A 23,760-nucleotide genomic window follows, 5' to 3' on the forward strand; every position below is an offset into this window, starting at 1 on the left:
TGAGGCTTATTTAGTTCTGATGTAATGTGGGTCAGCAGATAAGGTATGTCCATGCATAGCTATAGGTCAAAATTTAAAATTTGGTGTCATTTGCATCCTACCCACTTTAATTCTCAAGGTAGAACTCTACTGGGCAATATGATAGTCACTGCCTAGTACAGGTGTAGCAGTCACGGGCCATTGGATGAGAAGTTCAGCAGGATTTCAGAGACGTAAGGACCCACTCTTCAAAAATAATGCATAAGATATAGATGAGAGCGGCATGGTTACTTCCCAATAGCTGAGAAAACTGGAAATTCAGATGAGCCCTTGATCTCCCCCATATCCTTCACCACTCCACTCAAATATGTGAGCTCTCAGTGATGTTTTTGAATGGAGATAATTATGGCACAAACATCTGTCTAAGGTTTGTTAGTATCTATTTACACAGCTACTGAAAAGCCTGCTTTCTTGCAATGGAGACTTTATCTTGTTGCTTCAACTGTTAAATGAAACATGATCTTCAAGTCCTCTCCTCAACAGCCATTTACTTAGTCCAAACACTGAATCATCTCTTATTTGGAAATGGTTTGTTTGCACTTACCTTTAGAATGTTTAGCACAGATTCAAGAAAGTGGTAAATATCCATTGGGATAAAGGTAATTCTTGAAAACAGCAAAAATTGACCAGAAAGGTAGCAATTTAAAGAAGTATCTTCTAAGCGATGACAACGTTCTTAAAATGCCTATGGAAGCTCTAGGCAACTGACTTTACAGGGCATTTACTTGGATGCCAGTAAACCGACTGGCATAATAAAAAGTTGGCTAAAATCCTTTCTAGTTATATTTCAAACTAAGACATAACTAAGGTCAATAGTACATGTAATATGGGATGGAGATGGTCCTTAAAGATTGCTCAATTTGGCCTGGTGGTGTTCTTCAATGGAATAGTGCTTACCTGTCACAAGGCCACAGATTCAATTCCAGGAACCAACAAAATTTGCTCAGTTGTATAGAATTAAATACAGAAAAAGCTGCGTGGTGGTAGGACACACCTTTAATCCCAGCAGGAAGACTGAAACAATGCTATTTATAAACAGTCACTTGACCTTATTTGGGACTCTGTCATATACTGAAAATTGTATTAAGGGAGCCAGAGACCATGTTCAATGTTCTTACTACATAAAAGATAAAATAGCCTAGTAGCAGTCATGGTGCATGCCTTTAATCCTGGCACTCAGGAGGTAGATACAGGTGGATGGATCTCTGAGTCCAGGGCCAGCCTGGTTTACACTATAGACTGAGTTCCAGGACAGCCAAACCTATACAGAGAAACCCTATCTCGAAAAGGCATATCCTTTGAAACTTGGAAAATACCTGCCCAGGAACTGATTCCAAAGTACATTTAACATGCTAAAATGAATGTTCATTTGATTTAATTTATAAGTCCTAACATATTTGGAAACATCCAGAGTGATTTAACCAATTAATGATATTTGTATTCTTTAATTCATATAGAGATACAGATTTGTCTTTTAAAATTTTTCCTTGGCCAACTAGTTAAAACCAATGTTTTTTTTATTTTTATATTTAAATTTTAAAAAACAATCTTATTTACATACCAATCCCACTTCCCTCTCCCTCTGTTTCTCCCATTCCTCCCACCACTCCTCAGAGAGGATGAGAGAGGCCTCCTATGGAAAATCATCAAAGTCTATCACATCATTTGGGGCAGGATCGAGGCCCTCCCCTGTGTATCTAGGCTGAGAAAATATCCCTCCATGGGGAATGGGCTCTGAAAACCAAGTTCATGCACTAGGGATAAATACTGGTTCCATTGTCACTGGCCCAAGTCCCTCAACTGACACCCATGTTCAGGGGGCCAAGTTTGGTCTTACACAGGTTCACCAGCTATCAGACTGGGGTCCATGAGCTCCAACTTGTTTAGGTCAGCTGTTTCTGTGGATTTCCCCAGTCTGGTCTTGACCGCTTTGCTCAACACTCATCTCTCTCTAAAGTGGACTCCAGGAGTTCAGCTTAGTGCTTAGCTGTGAATCTCTGTTTCTGCTTCTATTAGCTACTAGATGAAGGCCCTGGGGTGGCATATAAGGTAGTTATCAATCTCATTACCAGGGAAAGGCATTTAAAGTAGCCTCTCCACTATTAGATTCTTACTTGGGGTCACCGTTGTAGATCTCTGGACATTTCTCTAGTGCCAGATGTCTCTTTAAACCTATAAAGGCTCCCTCTATTAAGGTATCTAATTTCTTGCTCTCCTCTATTCTTCCCCTGACTCAATCTTCCTTCTCCCTCATGTTCTCCTCCCCCTCCTCTTGATTTAAATATATTTAAAGAGTTTAAATGGAGTTACCCTATAATAAGGTGACACTCCATCTCCCAGACACATAGATCAAGGTGGCATCAGTTTGGAAGCATCATCCCTATGAAACAGCTCTTGTAGTGCAGGGAAGGCTCTATGCATGCTATCAGAGGAGTAAAGTCTTGCCAAGCTGTGAATCCAGGCAGCTACAATAAAAAGTGGCCCTGACAAGATATCCCTACTGGTACAATAGTGGCAAGAATATTATGGTAATAGCAAATCACTTAGATATGAGGTTCACTGCACAATATGGAACTCATGTCTGGCAATGTTAAAGAGCCAAAAACCCAAGGATAGATAAGTCTTAAGCCCTATGGGAAAATCTACTACTATTACTCTGATGCCTGTGCTAAATATTCATTTTTATAGTTGTAGATTATTGCATCTCTCAACCCTCATGAGAGAAGCTTCTTGCAGTAGATGGTGATTAACACGGAGACTCACAACTGATCAACGGGCAGAATAAGAACGTGTAGAGTTTTTAACCCTAAGTCAGATGTGTATACTCACCTTCTCTCCCCAGGGCTCAGGGATCACTGGGGACAAGGCACAGAGGGACTTCAAGAGCCTGGAATCCCACTGTAAAACTGTTTTCTGAACATAATGGGGCACTTGCACATATGAACTCACGGTTGCTACGTTTGTATGCACAAGGCCTGCAAAAGTTTAAGCTAGACAAAAATCCCATCATGGATGTGGGAGAGGGTCACTAAGTTCCACCTCAAGTTGAGGATATAATGGCAATTGCTGGTGTCTGAAAAGCATTCAGTTTTCTTGAGGAATGAGGCCCTGAGAGGCTGCCCATGCTTTAGTAGATGATCCTATAGCCATGCATATACCAGGAGCAATAAGTCTTGGTGTTTTGTTTTGCTAGCAGGAGTTCAGGAAGACTTAGAGGGGAAGGATTTGATTAAAGTACATTATATGCATGTATGAACTTCTTAAACAATAAGACTTAAATGCTCAACAAAAATCTTTTGTGCTTCAAGATAAAGACACGAGAGAATGGCAGGCTGCCTCTGTATGACTTAGTTTCATTTTTCCTTATTTTTTAATTGAATTTAAAAAATCTTATTTTACATACCAATCCCAGTTCCCTCTCCTTCCCACCCTCCTATTCCTCCACCATCTTCCCATCCCACCCCCATCCACTCCTCAGGGAGGGTGAGGCCTTCATGGGGGAACATCAAAGTCTGTCACATCATATGGGACAGGATCTAGGCCCTCCCTTGTGTGTCTAGCCCATAGGGGATGGGCTCTCAAAGTCCACTCATGCACTAGAGGTAAATACTGGTTTCACTGCCAGAGGCACTAAAGAGTACCCAGGCCTCCTAGCTGACACCCACTTTCAGAGGTTCTGGTTTAGTCTTATCCAGGTTCCCCAGATGTCAGCCTGGGGTCTGTGAGCTCCCAGTTGGTCAGGTCAGCTGTTGCTGTGGGTTTCCCCCACCATGGTCTTGACCCCTTTGCTCATTACTCCTCCCTCTCGGCAACTGGATTCCAGGAGTTTGGCTCAGTGCTTAGCTGTGGATCTCTGCTTCTGCTTCCATCAGCTGCTGGATAAAGGCTCTAGGGTGGCATATAAGGTAGTGATCAATCTCATTATAGGAGAAGGGCATTTAAGGGAGCCTCTCCACTATTGCTTAGATTCTTAGATAGGGTCATCCTGTTGATTCCTGGACATTTTCCTAGTTTCAGGTTTCTTGTTAAGCCCATAATGACTCCCTCTATTAGGGTATCTCTTTTCTTGCTCTCCTTCTCTGTCTTTACCCCAACTTGATATTCCTGATCTCTAGTGCTCTCCTCTCCTCCCCCCTTCTCCCCCAAACCAATGTTTTTTGTCTCATAGAAATCATACCTCACAATCAAATTAGCCTAGGAGTTGGGATAAATACTAAAAAACAAATGAGGTCATAAACAGGATTAAGAGTAGAAGGAAGAACTTTAGAATCAAAGATGTGAGTGAAAATACTCTGCAATGTCCTGTGGTCCTTGGCAAATTAGCTAATGCCTATAACTTAACTGTGTCACCTCAAATGCAGGATGGTAATATGCCCACCTCACTGCAGTTTAATTTATAGAGTACTTAATATAAAGCATTTAAAAATACTTAGCTATTAGTGTTCTATCTGCAGGTTCTCAGATTACCTGTATTCAGGGGCCTGAATGAAACCCAAACCAGGCCACCATACTTTTAACATTTTAAATAACATAGTTAGGAAAGCTGCATAGCATGTACAAGGTCTCCAATTCCATTCCCAGAATACAAACACAAAATAGATCATTGGGAGTGAAGTTTTGTTTTAACTTATGACATTATATTTTGTATTATTCCTTGAAAGTCTGTTTGTTTCTAATGATACACAGAAAGGGTGTGAACCCATTTGGAAGGGAAGTGGGAAGGAATATATATACATATATAAATCTATCTTCAAAAAAGATTTCAAAACATGGAATCTAATAATCCTGGATTTACCAAATCCTGCTCTGAATTTGCCTGGATCTTTTTCACTGACATTCAAAGTTCACAGTGATGCTGAGGGTTTGTGAAAAATATTTATTTTACATGTACGTGTGTGCCAGAGTTTATGTGCACCGTATGTATGCAGGAACCCTCAGGGGTCAAAAAAGGGTGTCAGATCCCTTGGAACTGAAGTTATAAATGGTGTGAGCTGCCATATGAACCCAGGTAACTGGTCCCAGGTAGCCAATGCTCTTGGCCACTAAGCCATCTCCCCAGCCCCAGTAAACCTAATGTTTCTTGTTTTGTTTTCGAGACAGGTTTTCCCTGTGTAGCTTTGGAGCCTGTCCTGGAACTAGCTCTTATAGATCAGGCTGGTCTTGAACTCACAGAAATTTGCCTGCCCCTGCTTCCCAAGTGCTGGGATTAAAGGTGTGTGCCACCACTGCCTCGCCTCTTTTCTCGTTTTTAACTTGCACACCAAAACTGTTGGCTTAGAATGCCCAGCCAAACCTCTGAAAGTACCATTCACCCCCACCCCATCTTGTATTTTAGTATTTATTTTTTGCCATCAGTTGGCTGAAACCTTCAGACACATTATATAATTTAGATATCACATTATATAATACTCAGACCAACTTTTCAATATGTGTTCTTATGTCTTTTTTAATGGTGAGAATAAAGCATTTCCTCATATTTTAAAGAGAGGTAACAAGAGGAATTTGTACCTGTGGAACCTGTTCCCAAAGGAGCAGGCTCACTAAAATTTTGGAGGCTATGCTCTGGATGCAAATTTGACCAGCAGGAAGGTCAGATGAAGCTAACTGCTTGGGGCCAGAGTTCTAAAACTATACCCTGCCCTTTATTATATTTTTCTGTGTAGACAGATACATGTCTAAGTATGTCTTCTATTTTCCTATCTCATCCACAAAAGTTCTGGTCCTTAAGTCCTAGTAGGATCTTTCTCTAAGAAATGTGTCCATTTAGGAAATCAAATAGCAAACATAGGCTTAGTCATTAATGCCTCTGGACTTCAAGACCAAGCAAATCTAATTCTTCACCAAGGAATTCTCAGAGACCACGCCAGCACAAAGGAGGTACCACCCAAGGGACAGAAAAACAATGCCAAATAGTTTAAGGGGATCCAGTCCATCAGTTTTGCTTGGGTCCTAGAACCCTGGCTGAGGGTGAAGAAGGAACACATAGAGTGAGGCTGGGATCAGGTGGGGTTCTCTTACTGCTACAACTACAACATGGAGCCTCAGTGTGCTAGTTCATGCCCATGTCAAAATACACATTCACTCAGGACTTCACTCAAGCCTGATGACCTGAGTTTCATCTGGGGCCCCACAACATGTAGGGAAATTTGACCTCCACATGCACACACATGCAGTAGTAGTAGTGGTAGATAGGTAGATAGGTAGACAGACAGACTGACAGACAGACAGACAGACAGACAGATTTTTAAAAAAGAATTAGAAAAAGGACTTAGTCAGTTATGGAAGCTCAGTCCAACAGCAGCACAATGTGACAGCCAATCAATAGCGCTGTTACACTTCCCTCAGAAACAGACACTTGAAATTTCTACAGAGCCTCTTGATTCACTTTCCTAATTGATGGTAAAACCATACAAATAATGTCTGAGGATTTCATATGAAATAGCTACAGTTGGAGGTGGTTATATGGAGAAGAAGCAATCCCTCCCCACCCCCACCCCCTTTCCCACCCCTGCTACTATCCGTGACCCGGAGAACTGCTGCTTGCCGCCAGTGACACGCACAGATACAACCCCAGGAAAGGCAATGCTAAGAGCAAAGTTCATCGCACTAAGTGTCCACATGAAGAAACTGGAGAATAATCATGCTAAAGGATTAACAGAACACCTGGAAGTTCTAGAACAAAAAGAAGAGAAGCAAACTCACCCAGGAGGAGTAGGTGCCAGGAAATAATCAAATTGAGAACTGAAATCAACAAAGTACAAACAAAGAAAACAATACAAAGAATCAATGAAATAAAGAGTTGGTTCATTGACAAAATCAACAAGATTAGACAAACCTTTATCCTAAGTAACCGAAAGGCAGAGAGAGAACATGCAAATTAACAAAATCAGAACTGAAAACGGGCATAACAATGACCACTGAGGAAATCCAAAGAATCATCAGGTCGTATTTTGAAAACCTGTAATCCATAAAATTCAAAAATTTAAAGAAAATGGAAATTTTCTGAATAGATATCACTTACTAAAATCAAATCAAGAATAGATAAGCAATTTGAATACATCTATAACCCCTAATGAAACAGAAGCAGTCACCAAAAGTCTCCAAAAAAAAAAAAAAAAAAAAAAGCCCAGGGCTAGAAGGTTTCAGTGCAGAATTCTACCAGAAATTCAAAGAAGAACTAATACCAATACTCCCCAAATTGTTCCACACAATAGAAACAGAAGGATTATTGCCAAACTCTTTTTATGAGGCTAAAATTGCCTTGGTACACGAACCACACAAAGACATACCTAACTACAGACCAATATCCCTCATGAACATTGATGCAAAATCATCCCCCATGATCAAGTAGGCTTCATCCCAGAGATGCAGGGATGGTTCAACATACAAAAATCCATCAATGTAATCCACCACATAAACAAGCTGAAAAAGAAAACCATATGATCACCTCACTAGGTCCTGTAAAAGCCTTTGACAAAAATCTAACACCCCTTCATGATAAAGGTCTTGGAGAAATCATAGATAACAGGAACATACCTAAACATAATAAAGGCAATATACAGCAAACCAACAGCCAACATCAAACTAAATGGAGATAAACTCAAAGCTATTACTCTAAAATCAGGAACAAGAAAAGGCTGTCTGTTCTCTCCATATCTCTTCAATATTGTACTTGAAGTTCTTGCTAGAGCAATAAGACAACAAAATCAGATCAAGGGGATGCAAATTAGAAAGGAAGAAGTAAAACTTTCATTATTTGCAGATGATATGATAGTTTACATAACTGACCTGAAAAACTCAACCAGGGAACTCCTACAGCTGATAAACACCTTCAGCAAACTAGCAGGATACAAGATTAACTCAAAAAAAAAAAATCAGTAGCCCTACTATATACAGACAATAAAGGGGCTGAGAAAGAAATAAGAGAAACATCACCCTTTACAATAGCCACAAACAACATAAAATATCTTAGGTGTAACTCTAACAAGACAGGTAAAAGACCTGTATGACAAGGACTTTGAGTCATTAAAGAAAGAAATTAAAGAAGATACCAGAAATTGGAAAGATCTCACATTCTCTTGGATAGGTAGGATCAACACAGTAAAAATGGCAATCTTACACAGATTCAATGCAATCTGCATCAAAATCCCAGCACAATTGTTCACAGACCTTGAAAGGACAATACTCAACTTAATGTGGAAAAACAAAAAACCCAGGATAGCCAAAACAACCCTGTACAATAAAGGAACTTCAGGAGGCATCACCATCCCTGACTTCAAGCTAGACTATAGCTATAGTAATGAAAACAGCTTGGTATTGGCACAAAAACAGATAGGTAGACCAATGGAATCAAATTGAAGATCCTGATATTAACCCACACACCTATAAACACCTGAGTTTTGACAAAGAACCTAAAACTATACAATGGAAAAAAGAAAGCATCTTCAACAAATGGTGCTGTCATAACTGGATGAGGACATGTAGAAGATTGCAGCTAGATCCAAATCTACCGCCATGCACAAAACATAAGTCCAAATGTATCTAAGACCTCAACATAAATCCAGCCATACTGAACCTCTTAGAAGAGAAAGTGGAAGGTACCCTTGAACGAACTGGCACAGGAGATCACTTCCTGAACATAACACCAGTAGCACAGACACTGAGATAGACAATAAATGGGACCTCCTGAAACGGAGAAGCTTCTGCAAGGCAAAAGACAGCCAATAAGACAAAACAGCAGCTCACAGAATGGGAAAATATCTTCACCAACCTCACATCTGACAGAGGGCTTATTTCCAAAATATACAAAGAACTCAAGAACCTACTCACCAAAGCACCAAATACTTCAATTAAAATGTGGGGTACACAAAACATCAATCCAGTCACATTGAACCTCTTAGGAGAGAAAGTAGGAGGTACCCTTGAACAAATTGGTATAGGAGACCGCTTCCTGAACATAACTCCAGGGGCACAGACACTGAGAGAAACAATTAATAAATGGGACCTCTTCAAACTTAGAAGCTTCTGTAAGGCAAAGGACACAGTGGACAAGACCAAACGGCAGCCCACAGACTGGGAAAAGATTTTCACCAATCCTATATCCGACAAAGGGCTGATCTCCAAAATATACAAAGAACTCAAGAAACTAGTCAACAAAACACCAAATTTATTATATTATATATTAATTATATATTATATTAATTATATAATATATTAATTAATATTATAATATTAATATATAATATAATTATATATTTAAAAATGGGGTGCAGAACTGAAGAAAGAATTCTCAATAGAGGAAATCAAAAAGGCTGAAAGACACTTAAGAAAATGCTCCACATCCTTAGCTATCAGGGAAATGCAAATCAAAACAACTTTGAGATACCATCTTACTCCTGCCAGAATGGCTGAAATTAGAAACACCAATGATGACTTATGTTGGAGTGGATGTGGAGAAAGGGGAACACTGCTGGTGGGAGTGTAAACTCGTACAGCCATTTTGGAGATCAGTGTGGCGGTTCCTCAGGAAAATGGGAATCAGTTTACCACAGGACCCGGCAATCCCCCTCTTAGGTATATACCCAAATGATCCACATCCATGCAACAAAGACATCTGTTCAACTATGTTCATAGCAGCACTATTTGTAATAGCAAGAACCTGGAAGCAACCTAGATGCCCCTCAATTGAAGAATGGTTAATGAAGATGTGGCACATCTACACAATGGAATACTACTCTGCAGAAAAAAATAATGGAATCTTGAAATTCGCAGGCAAGTGGATGGCACTTGAAGAAACCATCCTGAATGAGGTAACCCAGTCACAAAAAGAGGAACACAGTATGTGCTCACTCATATATGGATTTTAGACCTAGATCAAAGGATCACCAGCCTATAATTCACACCACCAGAGGAACTAGGATACAAGGTGTATTCTAAGAGATTCATATAAAGTCCCTCACAGAACTGGGAATGGACAAGTCCCCCAGAGCTCAGGTAAAGTGGGGGGGGGCAGCGAATGGAGAGAGAAGTAGGAGAAAACGAGGGGGAGGAAAGGAAAACATGTGCGACCAGGAAGATTGAGCCTGGTTAGGATTAGAAGACAGGAAAGAGGGAGAAAGAGACAGAGACAGAGAGAGAGAACATAAAAGAGGGAGCCAATATTGGTTTGAAGATAAAATTGAACACAAAGAAAGGTCTAGAGAACTACAAGACTGCTCCCAACTAACAATTTGAGCTTCATTAATGCCCTTCCCAGAGAGTGAGATCAACAACTAACTTATCCATGGAGCCCTCAGCTAATGCCTGTTGGAAACAGGATCAAACACCCATACATAAACACTGAGTCGAAGTAGAACCCAGAAGCAGATGGAGAGGACAAGACCAGGTGGCAGAAACACATACAGACAGCTTACCTGAACAAGGAGGAGCTAACGGCCACTAGACTGATAGCTGGGAAGCCAGCATGGGACTGACTCAGGCCCCCCTGAATATGGGTCTCAGTCAGAAGGACTGAGCAGTCTAAGGGACCTCAGACAGTGGAGCCAGGATGTATCTCTGGTGCACAAAAGGACTTTGCACACATATCCCCCATGGAGGGATAACTGCCTTATTCTAGAGATAGGAGAGAAGCCCTAGTCCCTACTTCACATGATCTCTCAGATCTACATGAACCCAACTGGATGGCATTCCCCTACATGTGGAATTGGGGTGAGGGGGATGGGAGGGGAGGGTGGTTAGGGTGCATGTGAGAGGGCAGAGAGGGTAAAAGAGAGGGAAGGAGGGAGGGAGGGCTGGAGGGGAGGGAGGGAGGGAGGGAGGGAGAGGGAACTGGGATCGACATGTAAAATAATAAATTAAATTTAAAAAATGCTTTTACTCCAAAATTTAAGTTCAAGGACAAGTTACTGGGGAAAAGTATTTCTATTTTTGTTTCCACAGAAAATGAAAAGATGTGGATTCCTTCCAGACTAATGTGGTTTGATCAAGCCAGACCGACTGAAACAGAGTACAAGGTGATCCTACATTCAAAACAGCTGGACAAAGCAGCCCTACAGACTACAGCCAGGATTTCTGAATCTTCTTCGAATACCCCATGACAGCGCCCCTTACCAGCAGGAAGTAGTTTGGAAAGAACAATGACCAAATTCCCAAATATTGTGTATAAATGTTTGTTTTCATTTAATTGGACTTTGTTATATAAAATAAATAAAAAATGTGGGGTACAGAACTAAACAGAATTCACAATAGAGGACTCTAAAATGGCTAAAAGACACTTAAGAAATTGCTCAAATTCTTTAGCCATCAGGGAATGCAAATCAAAACAAGTCCAAGATACCATCACACACCTGTCAGAATGGCTAAAATGAAAACCACCAACAACAGTTTATGCTGGAGAGGAAATGGAGAAAGGGGAATGTTCCTCTATTGTTGGTGGGAACACAAATTATACAGCCACTTTGGCAATCAGTATGGTGATATCTACAGAAAATGGAAACCAGTCTACCTCAAAATCCAGCAATTCCACTCTTAGGCATATATACCCAAAGGATACACACTCATACAACAAGGACATGTGTTCAGCTATGTTCATAGCAGCATTATTTATAATAGCCAGAACCTGGAAGCAACCTAGATGCCCCTCAACTGAAGAATGGATAAAGAAGATTTGGCACATTTACACAATGGAGTACTACTCAGCAGAAACACACACACACACACCGGAATCTTGAAATTCGCAGGCAAATGGATGGAACTAGAAGAAACCATCCTGAGTGAGGTAACCCAGTCACAAAAAGGCAAACATGGTATGTACTCACTCATATATGGATATTAGACATAGGGCAAAAGTTTACCACACTACAATTCACACCTCCAGAGAAGCTAGTTAACAAGGATTATAAGAGAGGCATACACAGTCCCCCAGTGAAGGAGAAAGGGACAACAAGATCTCCTGAGCAAATTTGAAACATGGCGGGGGGGAGGGGGAGAAGAGTGTGAGGTACGAGAAAGAGGAGGAGAGAAGAGGAGGGGCAGGAGAACATGAGGGAGCAGGAAGATTGAGTGGGGATATGAATAGAGGAGAGCAAGAAAAGAGATACATCCATAGAGGGAGGTTTAAAGAGAAATCTGGCACCAGGGACTTTTTCAGAAATCCACAAGGATGGCCCCAACTAGGAATCTAAGCAATAGTGGAGAAGCTACCTTAAATGCCCTTCCCCTATGTTATGAGAAGCTTGCCCACTAGACTTGTCCCAGAGCTGCATCAGCCTCAAATAACACACAGAGATGCTGTATTCGATATAAAGCTGCTGGCCTGTTAATAGTGTTTCTTATTGGCTAACTCTGTCTTAAATATGAACCCATTCCTATTAATCTAAGTGTTTCCACGTGGTCTCCACCCTAGTTGCCAATATTATTCTCCTCTGAAACCTCTTCATCTGATCCTTCATAGTTGACATTGCTTTCAGCACTGCTATCTTCCAAGCTCCTACTAGGATGGCCTGTTAAGTGCAGGTTCCAGAGTTCAACCTCTCTCCTACTCTAAAGACTCAAAGTCTTCAAAATCCCTCCCAAAGCAACATGGTCTAGCTAGATAGAGCAGTTTGTTCTTGTTTTTCCAACTTTTTGAGTTATTAAGCCATTTATTTGTGCTCTTTCATACTTTTTTAGTGTAGGCAATTAGAGCTATATATTTCTATCTTTGGATTGCTTTTAATGTGTCCCAGAGTTTTTGCTGTGATATGCTTTCATTTTTATTTAATTACAGGAATATTGTTTTCCCGATTTCTTCTTTGACCCATTTGCCATTTTAGTAATGTGTTGTTTAATCGTCATGAGTTTGACTAATTTCTAGAGATTCATTTGTGATTGATTTTAAGTTTTATTGCATGGTAGTCAGATAGTATACGTGGAATTCTTTCAATTTTTCTGAATTTGTTAAGGGTTTTTTGTTTGTTTGTTTATTTGGTTGATTGGTTGAGTTTGGTTTCGGTGGTAGTGGTACACGCGTGCGCGCGCGTGTGTGTGTGTGTTTGTGTGTGTGTGTGTGTGTATGTGTGTGTGTGTGTGTGTGTGCCAGACATGGTGATGCACATCTTTAATTCCAGTACTTGGGAGACAGAGGCTGACAGCTCTCTTGATTTCAAGGTCAGCCTTCTCTACAGAACAAGTTACAGGACAGCCAGGGCTACAAACAGAAACCCTGTCTCAAAACAAACAATTAAAAATCCAATAACTCAACTGGGAAACTCAGAGGAAAGCCTCACAAATGGAGCAAATCAAGCAGAAGAGACAATATCAGAACTCATAGAGTGACTAGGTGAAATAAGCAAAGAATATGAAAAAAAATCTTAAAACACAGATAGGGCACATACAGGAAATGTGAAACATGAAAGACAAATCTTCAAGTTATAGAAACAGATGAGAGAGAATCAGCTCTTCCAAAAGATCATAGATGAAAACCAACCTCCCCAAACTAAGAAAAGACATAAATCTACAAATACAAGAAGCACACATAACACCAAATTGACAAACCTAGAAAAGAAACGTCCCACAGCAAATAAAAGTTAAAACACTAAATATACAGAACAAAGAAAGAGTCTTGAAAGCTGCAAGAGAAAAAAGAATGTGGAAGGGGGGAAACAGGCCTCAGCCCTATACATAGAAGTACAAGCAACTAAGGAGTGTTGAGAATGGGAAAGATGAAAGACAGTCTTCCTCAGGAAATATCACACCAATTGGCTATCCAATACAAAATAGTCAGCCCCCAAAACATATATAAAAATAACATATTGACTGAGCAGCAGGGTGTGTGTGTGTGTGTGTGTGTGTGTGTATTAAAAAACAGAGGCCATGAATTAATGCAGACAAGATGATACATGGGCAGGTTTAGAGGAAGAAAAGGGAAGGGGAGAAATGATGTAATTATATTATAATCTCATAAACTTACAAGAACAAAGTGTGTACTATTAAATCCCCTGACTTTCCTCAAAGATAGCATAACAAATCAAGATTCTGAATGTACTGTTTTCCCTATTGTTTTTATGTACAAGTTGATAAATGTCATTATTTTCTCTTTAAAATCCACCCCCCCAAATTTAAAGTTTCTATTGAAAGGTGTATTTTGGCTGTAGCCATTATATTAGTGTTGGTTTCCTGTTTGTGTTCTTAGTCACAGTTTGTGTTTCAGTAATTATTAATGCATTTACCTTAATTGTTCTAGAAGTCAAAATTGAGATAAAAATCCGATAAATCCAAAGAACAGCTGAGGAAGGATTGGCTGACCCTATTCTCCATGTTTTCTTTCATCCTTGTCTCTTCCTGTTGCTCTCTCTCCAATTCCCTCAGTCCTCCAACATATCTATGGCTAATTCTGGTCACCCAATCCCTGACTCCACCCTCTGAATCAAGATTTAACTTTATTGGAAGTCCTGGAGTATCAGTGAGAACAAATGTCCCACAACAAATTATAGCTTCATTTGTCTGAGGCCCGCCAAAGATGACCATTCCATCAAAGTTTTATAGCCAACTAAGTCTTTATTCCAGCCAGATGGACTACACCCGGATGTCTGGTGACCCAGGTGTGGCCCTGAGTGTCCAGAGCACAGAGTTCAGAAGTCAAAAATCAAGTCAAGGCATCTCACTCGGCAGCTGCTTCACAGAAGCATGCAGCTTAACAGAAGCTAAGATAATTGTTTAGCCAGAGGGGACTGTTTAAAGAAGTAGCTAGGAATCCTGATCTAGGGTTTCTAGAGCAGAGTTGGGTAATTTTCCATGGGATTCTCTCTCAAGGAGATCAAATGCTAATTGAACGTGAAATGGCCTTAGCAAGAATAAAAGATGGAGGGACCTCTGCATTGTCTTGCCTGTCACATTTCTGTAGTCTCTTGGCTATACTTTTTCTTCTTTTTTGTTCAAGCTGTTGCTTTCTTTGCTTTGTTTAGTGTTGGCCTACTGGATAGAAATTGTTTTAGCCTCTTTAGGTCATGGAAAGTTTTTCTTTTTCCTTCAACTATGGCAGGTAGTTTTTTTTCCTGGGTATGACAGTCTAGGTTGACAGTCACAGTCATTTAGAACTTGGAGTGCATCTTCCCAGAATCTGACTTTCAATGCTTCCATTGAGAAATCTGTTATTCTGATGGGTTTTCCCATGTGACTTGTGGATTTTTTGTGCAACTTTCAATGCTCTCTTTCTTTTCTTTTCTGGTCTTATCTTCTTGATGGTCTGTGTGCTTCTCTTCTATCTATATGGGTGTGTCTTTCCTTACGTGTGGAAGTTTTATCTATTATCTCATTAAGATCTGGTCTGTGCAATTTACTTGGGACTCTTCTCCTTCATCATAATTTGTTTACCACTGTGGAAGTGGTGGGACCTGAGAAAATGGAGCCTATAAATGAGGCAGTCTAAAGTCTCATGCAATAGTCAACTTTATTCAGAGCATCAGACAATTTATTCTCTGAGGGTTAAGAGGAATCACCTAAGTGCCCAATCACAAGGACAAGCCACACATGGCAGAAACATGTTTTCCATAGCAGCATATAAACAAATAGCAGTAGCCAGTTGTACTGAATAATCTGAAGTAAACTCACATCTATCTGCTATACCTGGGAGGAGCAGGAAAGCACAACCCAAGAACAATTTTTTTTTTTGAAGAAACTGAGGTCACAAGACCGTTGTCTTTGTTTCTTGGAATTTCCTCACAAACACTGAGAAATCTCTATTCTTGGACCATGTTCCAACAGTAATTCAAAGATTTGGTCTTTTCATGGTATCCTCCATTGCCTGTATATGTCTGAGGTTTTCTTTTCTGTTTCTTATGGGGTGTAATTTCTCTACTGTATCTTTGAGTCCTGATATTTTATCTTGTCCTTGACCCATCCTACTTGTAAGGTTTTCCCTTGAGTTTTCTAGTAGAGTTATTGAGTTTTTCAATCCAGTCTTCATTTCAGCTTGAGTCCTTTTCCATATTTCTATCTCTTTTTTACTGAATTCTGACTCATATCATGGTGTCTTTGTCACTTCATTCAGCCATATAGTTGCACTTTCTTGAACATCACTCAGGCAGGCATTTATTGTACTCTTCTTGGTATCCAATGAGGTGGTTGTTTACCTTCTTTAAACTACAATTCTTTGATAAAGTTTATGATCTTTTAAATTCATCTAGGTAATTTTCACTAGAGAACATTTCTACAGGACTAGTGTGGTTGATTTGAGATATTCATGCTGCCTTTGTGTTTCTAATGGGACCTGGCAATGTGGGCTTCTTTCTTTGGTTGCATGTCTGATGTGAGATTCTAGCCTGCTACCTTAGATTGGGCCAGTACAGGGGTTTCATGGCTGGAGTTAGGCCAGGGAAAACTAGTACATGGGCTTCTTAACTGGATCTAGACCAGGCAGACCAGGTGTGCAAGCCTTTGCCTGGGGCTTTATAGGCCTGCAGGTACAGAAATTGCAGCAAGATACAGGCCAGGTGACTTGAGTGGGAGTAGGGAAAAGGGACCACAAAGCAAAGCTCCTTTTTAGGTCATGGGTCTGGAGCTAGGCCTGTGGATGTGGAGATGGTGGCTGGACTATAGTTAGACTATTTAACAGCCATTGTGCATACAAACACACTGATTGAGTTCATTCTCCTCCTTTTTTTTTTTCCAGACTGAGAAAATAAGCTGCAGAAGCCATTATTGTTTCCCTCCATTATCTTACCTTCAGAGTGTCACCTTCAGCTCACACTACTAGTATCTTTGATTTTCAGCACTTTGGAAAATAATTGTCATGGCCCACTTGGTGCCACAAGGCTTAGGCCGGTGAAAGACAACCAGTGATCACCCTGGGTCCTCTCAGTCTGGAATGGCTGAAGATATCCACAGGCCCACCTAGTAGGTGCCATTGCGATGAGCAAATACATGGTGGAGAAATGGGATAGAAAGAAACAGAATGGTGTATGTGCTGTGCAGAGAGGCAGAACGGAAGACGCAAAGGCAGTGAGGAGGAACAGGATGATGTGGGTGGTCTGCTTGCCACCCGGGGTCAGGGTGACATCCAGGCCAAGGCTGCTGCTGAGGGCCTTCTCTGTGTCTGTGGTCCTACTGCAGCCTGAGTTTGTGTCGACATCCATGACCCATGTTGCCACCAAGGCCACATGGATGCCTGGGGTCTGGGCTACCACCTGTGCCAGGTTGATGTCTCAGGGCCATGCTGCTACTGGGGGCATGCTTATTTAAGTAGCCTCTGCTGCCATCAGGGACCATAAGCTGCTGCCAAGGGCCATGGCTGGGTCCCTGGCCCTATAGCAGCCAGGCTCTGTGTTGATGTTCATGGCTTTAGTAGCCACTGAAGGCCGTGTAGATGCCCAGGGTCTGGTCAGCCACCAGAGTCTATGTTGATGTCTGAGGGCTGTGTTGCTGCTATGGCCATGCTGATCTGAGTGGCTTATGTTTCTACCTGGGACCATGGTGACATGTGGTCGCGGCAGCTGCCTAGGGCCATTTCTGGGTCCATGACCTCACTGCAGCTGGGGTCTGTGTTGCTCTCCATGGTCTGTGTCACAGGACGCCTTAGGAGCTATGTGTTGAAATCCAACAGCTGTGCTGAGTCATCCTTGCCCTTCAGTGGCCCTGGTCCTGCCCCTTATTGGACACTGTAACAGGAGAGATAGTCCCTCCCCTCATAGGAGTGCTGGCCCCTGCACTCAAGAGAAATGGCCCCACCCTACCCCACAGGCATGGGAGAGATGCCCCCTATGGCTTGGGCCTAGGAGAGCTGGCTCTTCCCCTCGCCTGAGGAGGGCAGTCCCAGTGGCCCAGACTGACCAGCTCAGCTACCACTCTGACCCACCTCCTGGGCCTTGGGTTTGCTCACCCTAACATCTATGACCTGCTGGAGCACAAAAGGGGACTAGCCCTGCAGAAAAATAGCCACAGAATCCCCATGACTCAGGGCAACAGCAAGATATCTCAGAGGAGTTTTAGTGAGAGGCCAGTGATGATGGTATCCCATAGGTCAGAGGCCTTGAAGCAGACCAATGACTCACTGCAATGAACATTTGCAGGCGGCGCTGATTGGACAAAAGGGTAAACTGTGACACACTGCAGTTCCCAATGTCATTAGGAGGAATGGTTTTTTATATTTAGTTATTTGGGGAGGTTCTTTTGAGGGGAGCTGCAGGAGTGAGGGATAGATTTGGAGGTGAATGGGATTGGGATGCATGATATGAAATTCCCAAAGAATAATAAATATATATGCATATATATATGTGTATGTGTGTATGTATGTATGTGTACATATATTATCTAGGCCTGACTTAGGCTCTATTGCCTGCTAAAATAATATCAGTTTTAAAACTAGGCCATGGGATTGTGTTATTTGGCAGCATATAACTGTAATTTTAGCACTTGCAAGTTGAGTCAGGAGGATTGCAAATTCAGGGTAGTCTGGGATACATAGCAAAGACCATGTCTCAACAACAACAAAATGTGAGTTTTGAGCCTAGAAGCTTGAGTGACTAGATTCCCAAATGAGATTTCGTGGGCTACTCAAGTATCTCCCCACAAATGTCCCATAGAAATCCCATGGGGCTTATGGAGAACCTCCCATGATGTACAGCGCAGGATGTCTAAAGAAGCCTCTGGGAATGAGCTTGGCTCATTATTTGGAAGGAAGAAAAGGGGTGGGGACTGAAGAGGAAAATCAGTAAAGGCCAAAGCAGTGGGGCAGTTTGTGAGGGTTCCCAGGGCAGGGGAAGGACAGATGAGTTTATTCTGAGACAAGAGCTGTTCTGATTGTCTTAAACATGGAATTAGAGCACTCTGACTGTAGTAACCACTGAATTGCAAAATTAGGGCTAGAAGACATATTTTACACAAGTTGAAACCACAGAAAAACACCCCTTTACATAGCTATTCTTCCTTAAGCTCAGGTGGGAGTGCAGGGAAGATGGGTACAGGGCTCCTTGAATGGAGACAGAGGCGTAAGCTTTTGATTTCTTCCCAGGGTTTGTTACTTTCCTAAGGAAGTTGCTTCACGGGATTCATGTGCACAATCACAGTTTTGTTTTTGTTTGTTTTTGTTTTAATCTACTATGATTTGAGTGATGTTTTCTTGTCAGCACTGAGGACATTTTCTCACAAAACTAAACAAGCTTTTCCCTGGTTTTCCCTTAATGTACCTCTAGGGGTCAGGCTTGTCTAGCAAATGAACCAAGGAATTGGCTGAGCTCTTTTCTTTTTTTTTTTTTCTTTTTTTCCCTCTTCCCCTATTGTTATTTATTGAGAATAACTGGAGCAAACTAAAATATTCTTTTGTGTGACTATATATATATCCTTTATAGAATCTCTGTCTCCTTAAATTTGTAACTGCAACTTTTGAAATTATTTTCAGATAATTTAGAACTTCTATATGTATAGACTAGAATCTATACAGTATTGCCTTACTCCACTTTGAAGAGTGGATGGGGGTGGGATGGGAGGGAGGGGAACTGGGGTTGGTATGTAAAATGAAAAAAAGTTAAATAATAAAAGAAAAATAAATAAAATCAGGTATACTTTATAGATGGTCCTCAAACTCCCCGGAGAGCTGCTGAATGTGGCATTTAAAATGTTTAATGAGAAGGCTTCTGGTTATAAAAAGAAATGCCATATACTAGCAGCAGAGGTCACCATGACATTGAGTAGCAGTGCAGAATATTCAGATCTGCCCGTATCCTGGCCCTTAGACACTGCACTCAGGTGGCTAATAGGATCCTGGACATCCTCATGGCCCTCAGTGGCAACAAGAGCCACATACATCAATCCCGACCCTGGCCACTATAGGGCTGCAGACCCAAACAGGGCCCTTGGTAGCAACCTGGGCCCAGTTGACAACCATGGCCCTGTGTGGCAGTGCAGTTCACTCATGTCTATATTGCTCCTGCTGTGGCGTGGTCCTCAAAATCTAACCAAGTTGCAGGCTCCAACGCAGATCCCAGGCCTCTGTATTGGCCCTGGCAGCAACCTGGGCCACAGACTTCAATACAGACCCCACCTGCAACTTGCCTATGGACCCAGACATGGCCTCAGGGAGTAGCTTGGCCTGGTCGACATCCTAGCTCCAAGTGATAGCCCTGGAAATTCAGATAATGGTGGCTCTGGTAACAGTATGGCCCCTGGAAATCAACACCACCAAGGGTTTCAGCCCAGATCCCAGGCTTCATGTGGCCTTTCGTGGCACCATGGGACATGGGCATCAACATAGACCTTGGCTGTTGTAGGACCACAGACCCAGACATGGACCTCAGCAGTAGTCTAGGCCTGGTTGTTGCCATGGTCTCAGGTGGCTGCAAAGGCCACCCTGATGGGTATGGTGGATGGTGGATCCAAACACAGACTGAGGAGGCAGCTCAGGCCACTGGAAACAGCATAGCACTCGAAGACAATAGGAGCCATGAAGATCAACTTAAGACCCTGGCTACTGTAGGATTAGGGGCCCAGACATAGCCCTTGCCAGCAGCCCAGACCAGACATCATCATAGCCCAGGTGGCAAGCAGACCTGCTGCTCTGTGTACTCTTCAACACTATCACCATGGATCCAGGTGGCAAGCAGGCCAACAATGTCTGCCCACTCACCATATTCATTTCTTCCTTTTTGTGTGTTTCCATAGCACATGAACCGTTCTGTTTCTCCATCTCTTCCATTTCTCCACCACATATTTCCTTATTGAAATAAGGCCCACATGCACAGTGCCTCAAGGTGCTGGGCAGGCCCCTGGCTGTCTTCCCCACGACTGGGGACTGGAGGACCCAGGGTAGCTATCTTCCCATTGGCCAGGACCCCCCCAAGGTCCCCATCAGCTAGCCCCCATAAGGCAGAGGTGGCTATCTTCTGGCAGGCCAGGGCTTGGAGCATTTTTGGCAAATTTTAATAATACAAAGGTAGGTACTACCCAAAAGTATATGCTAATCATTGAAAAGACCCAATGGTCTAACACTGAGATGAGGTTATGCTTAAATCTTTCCAGGAAATGAACAAAGTCCTGTCGATGTAAAGGATTAGAGTTAGGGTACCATGTTGCCTGCATGCTGCCCTGTTTCCCACCCTAACAATAATGAACCAAACCTCTGAAACTGTAAGCCAGTGCCAATTAAATGTTTTCTTTTTAGAAGAGTTTCCATAGTCATTTTGTCTCTTGTCAGCAATAGAAACCATAATTAAGAATGACATTTTGGAGCAGTTTGTGGATTTTGATGGTATCTGTTACCTTAGTGGGCATCTGCTAGGAGAGGTATAAACTAGGGACAAAAGATAAAGTTTAGGAATTTAAAGGAAAATCTTACATTTGACACTCCCCTTCAGGAATAGGCAGTAGGTGAGGAAGCTTAGGCTGTTGACTCACATGAGGAGAGTACTTATCTAGAATCCCTTTGACCTGTGACTGATGGGTTAAGTCATGACTCAATGAAGCTTGCATGAATTTTTAGGTTTCTATTTCTGTGAAGAGACACCATGATCATGGCAACTCTTATTAAAGAAAACATTTAATTGGGTGGCTTACAGTTTTAGAGGTTTAGTCCATTATCATCATGATGGGACATGACAGCATGCATGCTGGAGATGGAGCTGAGAGTGGAGAAAGAGCTACATCTTGATCTACAGGTTATAGGAAGTGATCTGTCTTAGTGGGTGTAGCTTGAGCATAGGAGGCCTCAAAGCCCAACCCCACAGTGACACAATACCTCCGACAAGGCCACACCTCCACTTAGTGTCACTCCCTTTGGAGGTCATTTTCTTTCAAACCACCACATTTCACTCCTTGACTCCCAAAGCTTGAAGCCATATCATAATGCAAAAAAAAAAAAAATGCATTCAGTCCAACTTCAAAAGTCCCCAGAGTCTGTAACAGTCTCAAATTTATTTAAGAATCTAAAGCTTGAAGTTTCTTCTGAGATTTATGTAGTCTCTTAACTGTTATCCCCTGAAAAATCAGAATCAAAAAGATCACATGCTTCCAACACATAATGGCACAGCATTTACATTTTCATTCCAAAATGTAAGGAAGGAAACATTTTGAGAAAATACTGGACCAAAGCAAGACAGAAAACCTGCTGGGCAAATTTCAAACTCTGCATCTTCATGATATCAAAATGTTCTTCAGATTTCCAACTCCTTTCGGCTTTGTTGACTGCAACATACTTCTCTCTTGGGCTGTTTCCATTCCCTGATAGCACCGTTCCTTGGCAGGTGTTCCATAGTTCTGACATCTCCAACATCTTGTGGTCTCTGTACTGGCTGGTTTTATGTGTCAACTTGACATAAGCTAGAGTCATCGGAGAGGAGGCAGTTTGGTGGGTGGTCTTGAGTTCTACAAGAAAGCAGGCTGAGCAAGCTAGGGGAAGAAAGCCAGTAAACAGCTCCCCTCCATGGCCTCTACATCAGCGTCTGCCTCTGGAATCCTGTCCTGTTTCAATTCCTGTCCTGACTTCCTTCAATGATGAACAGCAATGTTGAAGTGTAAGCCAAATAAACCCTTTCCTCCCCAACTTGCATTTGAGCAGCATAATGGAGTATTGCTTTGACAAACATGACCATGATTTTGGGAGAATTGTGGAAGAAGTTGGGAACCATTGAGTGTTAAGACACTGTGGGAGGTTCTGTTAGAACTTGGAAAAGAAGGATGTTGAGAGCAGTGCAGAGGATGGAAGGATGGCTTGCAAAGTTTCGGAGGGAAGTTAAAGACTATCAGGGCTGTTTGTTATTTTGAATTAAGATTCTGTGGTTCTGGATAGCTGGGGCTGAAGAATCAGCTGTGATGAACAAGATACCAGAACTACCGAAATGAAATCTTTACATTACTGCAACAATTGATGCTGGTCGGCTGGACCTAAGAAATTGGCCTTCATTAAGAAGAGGATGGCACCACAGAGGTGAAATCTTCAGGGAAGTGTTTCCTGAGAATGCAGAGAAGCTGTGAGTTCCAGAAGTGGCTATGGTAGTATCCCATGTTGGCAGCAGGACTTGGTAAAGTGTAAATGTCACCCAGGTAGTACTGGTTTTGAAAGTATAAAGGTCCCATGGAGAGCATCTGAGTCTTGGCACTGTGAGAGGCCAGGAGAGGTCATTGATGAAGGTGCAGCTTCAGTGGCAGTTGAAGGCCTAGGACTGGTGTGTTCATGCAAAGAAGTTGAGGCTTGGCACCATGAAGAGAGCCTCTGAGAGGCTATTGGTAAAAGTGCAGCCCATTGCAGCAGGGGACCCAGCATTTTGGAGATGCCAGTACAATGGGAAGACCACCAAGAACAGCAGCAGTGGAGTGGGGCCAACTGGAGCCTAGAAGATAAACTGTATGTGCTGTAGAAGGCAAAGCTGGAGAAGTGACCATAGCCCTTTGCAGGAGTTCAGGAGATCATGAATGGATCCTAGATATTGGATATTGAGTTATTTATACTGTTGGAGTTTGACTCTGTTTGGTTCTGATTGTGATGGTGCCCTGGTTCCTCCTTCTTGAAGAAGGTATTTAATTTAATTTTGACTTTTAAAGGAGCCCACAGATGAAAGGCTTGAACTTTTAAAAGAGATTGATGAGAGGTAAGTGTGGGCCTGTGTCCAGCCTGCCTTCTGCTTGCCCTACTTGGAGTCTCCTGGCCTGGGGACTGTGTGCAGGTGGACTGGCCCCGGCAGAGCAAGCCATCCAGAGTCTGCTGACATCGAAGTGCTAGTCCTGCCTCCACCCACTGGGAGGGGATGTATCTCAGAC

This window comes from Phodopus roborovskii, unplaced genomic scaffold (assembly GCF_943737965.1).
Source record: "Phodopus roborovskii unplaced genomic scaffold, PHOROB, whole genome shotgun sequence".
In the NCBI taxonomy this organism is placed as follows: Eukaryota; Metazoa; Chordata; class Mammalia; order Rodentia; family Cricetidae; genus Phodopus; species Phodopus roborovskii.